Consider the following 6,331-nt stretch of genomic DNA (forward strand, 5'->3'; position numbering starts at 1 on the left):
CTGGATGTTCCTCATCATTAACCGCCGGTCTGCTGGGTCCATGATGGTATGCCGCGATCCTCACCTTCGTTTGTGGTCGGATCCTACTGTCATGGGGTGGTGAGGTAGGTGGTGAGGAGTGAACGCTGAGACCCAGGTTATGGTGAAAAGATGATTTAATGAAGTGGCTCAACACGATCCAGTCAGGCAGCACGGCAGGAACAATTAGCACACAGCTAACAACCGGTAGCAACTGACAATGTGAATCTTGAGCTTAGCAAACCAGGACTGTACAGTTCTACTGGAAAGCAATAGACACGATAGACAACGACAAACTTAGACACGACGAGGATCCGACGAGGAACACAGACAACAGGTGGGTTTAAATACACACGGGGTAATTAAGGAAACGAGACACACCTGGGGAGCAATCAACGGGGAGGACAGGACAGAGACTCACAGGGAAACAGGAAAACATAGAAAAACTCAAAAATAAACACACAATAACACGGATCTTGACATTATTAATAAGGTGGGAGACCATGAACCAACTGATAAACTCTTCTTTCAAAGTAATATATTAAAATTTAAAGATATTGTTTAGATAAAAATACTGGCATTTTTGAACAAATCCTTCCTTCTGGTATTCAGAAATGATTTAAATTGGAAGAGAATAAAAATAATTTGCGAGGTTTGTTTATATTTGAATGTGCAGAAGAAGAGCCAGGTAAAATCTAGATGTGTTTCAGTGATTGGTGTGAAACTGTGGAATGAATTGAATGATGATTTTAAGTTTTGTCCTTTCTTGGTGAGCTTTAAAAGAGCTCTAAAATGTAAAATGACAACATCTTACACCGTTATGTAGATTTATATATGCATTGTGAAGATATCTTGGTGGGTTGTTGGGTATGAAATAGGGCAGCAAGAATAAGCTTGGCTTCAGCCTGTTGCTTTTTTGGTAAATTATGGGTTTATTTATTTTTTGTTCTTTCCTGTGTTTAATGTGGACAATTTACCAAAATAAAGTGATTGATTGACTGACACTGGAAAAGACTGTCATGTTCAAGCTGTGCTAAAAGCAGTTAGCCTATCAGCTATGCTAGGCTAAAATAGCATATCAATGCTAAACAACATGATAGTTAGAAACTGTCAATGACAGTTTCTAACTTCATTCCAATCCAAAAAAAAGATTAAAAAAAATATATAAAAATCAGTGTCGAGCTCATATGACCATAAAAAGGATTTCTGAATTAAAAATCTTTTTATTTTATTAAAATGCAATTAATTAATTACAGATCCTGTCATGAACTCCATTGAACATTTTAATTCCCACTAGCAATTTTTCTAAATTTTTATTAAAAATTATGGGGTTGCTATGATGTTGGCGCTGAATTTGATTCTTTAAAACTGGATGTTATCTGTTATGTTTTGGCTTTAAATGTTTCTGTTGAAAATTATTCACAACATGAAAGCTCAGATCAGTTCTGATGAAATGAGATAAACATCCCATAAAAGAGACGAAAGTGTCATAAAACCAAATGTCGGGCCTGCGATGAGGAAACGCTGAGGCGGATCAGCAGGAAGTGAAAGAGTTCAGCTGAGATTAAAGAGGATTAAATAAAAAACAAATGGGAACGTCCAGCATCCAAACACCGAAGAAAACAATTAAATGAACGGATTAAATAAAAAGGCTGCTGCTTCCTCTCTGCGCTGTTTAGTGTTAACATGGCAACTAAACCAGTGAAACCAGCGCGCTGCAGGGCGGACTGGGCCTGCAGCGTTATCTGCGGCGCAGCAGGAAACGTGCAGCAGCTGATAAACGCCACAAAGAGCCGCTTGTGTCCCGGAGCAGAACTACCAACTGGCTCTTCTCCTCCCAACCTCTGTTTCTGTGACCTCTGACCTTTAGGCGAGGCCGGCACAGCCTGACCTGGAGCTCCGGCCTGAAACTAAACCCTGCAGGAGCAGCAGGCAGGAAGCAGTTGATTAATTTTTGAGGAGATAAAATTGTTCCCCAGATAAAGTTCCAGTTTCGCCTCAAATCGGAAAAGAAAAGCCGAGTTTATCTGAAGCACGAAGCGTTCGGCAGCTTAACTCCAGGAAAACCACCAGTCTGACCAGGATGCCAGTGTTATCAGCTCATAGCTGCTGGTTTCTGTGGTTTCCTCCCAGTTTCAGCTGATTTGTCGTCTCCTCTGCTGGTTTCCTCATGGACCCAGACTAATTCAAGTTGGTTCAAACTGGGAGAGAAAGTTTGGTGGAGGAAAGACAGTTTGCTGTCTGATTAAATCCTCTTTTTCTTTTGACTTTAGAAGTCTTGAGTAAAAACAAACAAAAAAAATTATATTAAAATATGTAAAAGTTGTTATTCTCCTTGTGGAACATTTTCCTGTTGTTTTTTTGAAATGACAGACATAAATGTTTTATAGTGAAAATATGCAATAGAAAAACACGTGATCAAAAATTTTGCATCACAATTTTTTTATTTTCTCTTTCAAGGAAAAAAAAATCCTCAAGAAAACAAAATTAATGTTTCAATCCAGAAGGTTTTTTTTATTTTTTACATTTAAAGTAAATAGAAAATGTGTTCAGAGTGGAAACAAAAGAGCTGAGAGGAAAAACATCAAATTTCTGATCCATAAACCAAAAATAAAACCACAGCATTCAGCTAATTTCCCTGCAGCTCCAGATAAACAGCCATCCTGTTACTGCACCCTCACCTAAACCTGACCCTTTACCAAACATGAGTAATAATCCAGCCTGAGCTGAGTCGTATAAACTACCATTTTTAATGTTCAATATAAATTTTATATACATTTTGGGAAAAGTGGTTTGATTCACGTTTCCCTTTGACTCTGATATTATTTCTAATAACTGCACAGAATATTATTGTTACTATCATTATTTATCTTATTTTTCATACATTGTTTTTAACTCATTAAGATATTTATTGTGTGAATATTTATACCTGATAGTGTGCAATAGAGAAAAGACCATTTCTATTCTATATTGTTCTGTTCTATATTATTCTATATTGTTCTGTTCTATATTGTTCTGTTCTATATTATTCTATATTGTTCTGTTCTATATTGTTCTGTTCTATATTGTTCTGTTCTATATTATTCTATATTGTTCTGTTCTATATTGTTCTGTTCTATATTGTTCTGTTCTATATTATTCTATATTGTTCTGTTCTATATTGTTCTATATTGTTCTGTTCTCTGGGTTTGGCAGCAGAGTGACGCCTCATCCTGTCATCTCCAGAAACAATCTCTTGTTTTATTTTGCAGTTCGATGTTTTAGCTGCTTTTTCTCTCTGAATGTTTCATTTCTGGCTGATTTTTATGATTTTCTGCCTGTTTTTATTCACGTCTGCTGCAGGTTCATGTTAATCTGTGTTTAAGGGGTTCAGAGGTTTCATGGTTCAGACCTTCAGTCTGAATCGGGTCGGTGAAGTGCCAGGTTCTGTTTCATGAACAGAACCAGGGTTCTGGGTCATTTCTCCTGCAGGAAGTTGAGTCTGTGAGAGCAGAAGTGTTATCAGCTGTTATCGCCTCGCTGCGGCGGCGCTCTGGTATAAAACGGCAGACTGAGAGGAGGGGACAGACACACGGACGAACCGGGCAGGATGGAGCGATTTCAGGTGCTGGTTCTGGTCGTCGTGTTCCTGAGATGCACTCAGGTAAGGAAGCAGAACGGGCCGGCCCACAGGAACCAGAACAGACGCGGCATTTGGTTCAGCAGCTTAAGCATGGTGACATTCAAATGCAGAGAAAAGCGGATTTCCATGCAGCGCCGGCTGCAGCTGCTCCGGCTTTTATGGTTTCAGGTTCTGACGGGTCGGCCGTGACCGGGTCTGTTAGCCTGCCCGCAGCCCGGTTCTGCTGGGCGTAGCCTGGACTTTAACTGGACCGTCACCGGTAGACGGTCACAGACCAGAACGTGACTCCCCGCAAGTCGGATATAAACAGATCCAGTTTGAGTTTATGAAGCTACACTATAAAAAATCAACAGCAACAATTTTAGTTATTCAGTTTTTCATAAGAAAAACAACAAAAGTAAATTTTTCAAAATCAGATTTTAACCATCTTATCCATTCAGTTATAAATGTCACAGCTCACAATAAAATTTAGTTAAAAAAACTTTAAACAAAATATTTAGTGAACAAGCAGAAATACCAACAGATATTTAATGTCAAATTAAATATTTAGTTACAAACAGTAAAGTTATCGACGGGTTGGGTCCAGTCAGATAATCCCAGATCCAATCAGGCAGAACCAGTAATCAGAACCAGTAGAACCAGTGAACGACCCGCTGGCCTCTGGGAAGATTCTGCTTCAGCCGGGAAATAAACCCAATCAGATCAGAGGAGGAATCTGGTTCTGGTTCTGGTAAGATAAGCGTCCAGCAGATTTACATGAACTGCAGCCATGATGGCGTTTCACAGAGGCATCATGGGAAACGATGGTTTGCCTCAGTTTTACTGGAATAACTGGTATATTAATGAAGACTCACAGTGATGAGAGATGGAGACCAGATGGAGACAGTTCAGGGTCTGCAGGGTCAGAGGTCATGTTCAGGTTCTGGTTGAGCAGGAAAGTCTGACACCTGCTGGTGGAGGAGGGTAATAGTTTTATTCTGGATGTGTTTTGATCGGATTGAAGTGTCGCATCAATCTGACCTCAGAAGGACTTCAGGACTTTTTTATTATTCGTGTTGAGGAAAAATGAAATGTTAAGGATCTGAACAAGCTGCCATATCTCGCTAAGAAAGTAACTAAAATATTGAGACTAGAAACTAGACCAAAGATGATTTTGTTTTGCAGTGTATAAAATCACACACACGTCATAAGACAGGTTTAATATAAAAGTATGAAAGGCTGATCATAGAGCCTGCACTGTAAAACAGACGAGTTACAATAAATCAGACAGAAACGAGTCCTGTGATGAGTAATTTGTGTTACTATTGTGGCTCCTGACAAATTGGCGCCAACGTGACGCCCGACATGGGGCCCGATGTGGCCCAGGGGGCCCCTGCTGTAGAAGAGCAGTGCTCAGGCCGGAGACGCTCCTGCAGGGCAGCAGGAGAAGATCTGGAGGAAAAACACGAAGCAGACGCTAAGATTGAAGCAGACACAGGATGACGTCTGCAGGAAACGCAGATCAGTGAGCGCAGCCGCATGCAAAGTCCACTAATATGTTCATGGCTCATGGAACAGCTGATGCTTCTCCTTTGCATACACACACTCATGCACACACACACACACACACATGCACACATGCACACACACACACACACACACAGATCGTGGCCTGAAGGCTCAGGCAGGAAGTTCTGGTTGTTCTCTGGTTCTGACCCAAATCAAGTCGAGTTTATTTGTTTATTTCAGCACAAAACACGACACAGGAACCGATTATGAGACAGGAGAGAAACATTTTACCAATTCAGTTGTTTTCATTATTTAGTTGCCAAACTAAAATATTTAGTTAACAGACTAAATATATATATTTAAACTAAATATTGTGTTAACACTTTATTTGACGGGGTGAGCATAAGACTGACATAACGCCTGTCATGAACATAAAGTCTTTATGAATGTTTATGACTGTTGTCATGAAGTGTCATTCAGTAAATAATGACACATTTAATGCAAAGTTGCTCTAAAAGTTGAATTGAAAGTTTATTAAAAATGCCAACGTTGCATTAAATTGTCATTATTTACCAAATCATGCAAAGTTGGCACTTTTAATGGACTTTCAATTCAACTTTTAGAGCAATTTTGCATTAAATGTGTCATTATTTACTGAATGACACTTCATAACAACAGTCATAAACATTCATAAGGACTTCTTTATGTTCATGCCAGATGTTATGTCATGTTTATGACGGGTCATGTCAGTCTTATGCTCACCCCGTCAAATAAAGTGATACCGATATTGTTTTGGCAGTTTTGCAGTTTTCTGGAAGTTTGTTCCAGATTATTTTAGTTGTCAGATCTTTGAGCTGCAGTGTTCCAGGTGTTCCAGGTATTCCAGGTGCAGGTCGGTTCTCACCCTGCCCCTTCTCCCCCTCCAGGCTGAGACCTCCACCTCCTCCACTGTCGACATGGAGACCACCAGGACCTCAAACATCACAGGGACTAATGCGACCACGCTGCAGTTCAGCTGGTCACCCTCCCCCTCGGAGGCCAGTATTCCCCCTTCGGAGGCCGGTATTCCCACCTCGGAGGCCGGTATTCCCACCTCGGAGGCCAGTATTCCCCCTTCGGAGGCCGGTATTCCCACCTCGGAGGCCGGTATTCCCACCTCGGAGGCCAGTATTCCCCCTTCGGAGGCCGGTATTCCCACCTCGG

The sequence above is a fragment of the Poecilia formosa genome, unplaced genomic scaffold (assembly GCF_000485575.1).
Source record: "Poecilia formosa unplaced genomic scaffold, Poecilia_formosa-5.1.2 Scaffold408, whole genome shotgun sequence".
Lineage (NCBI taxonomy): Eukaryota > Metazoa > Chordata > Actinopteri > Cyprinodontiformes > Poeciliidae > Poecilia > Poecilia formosa.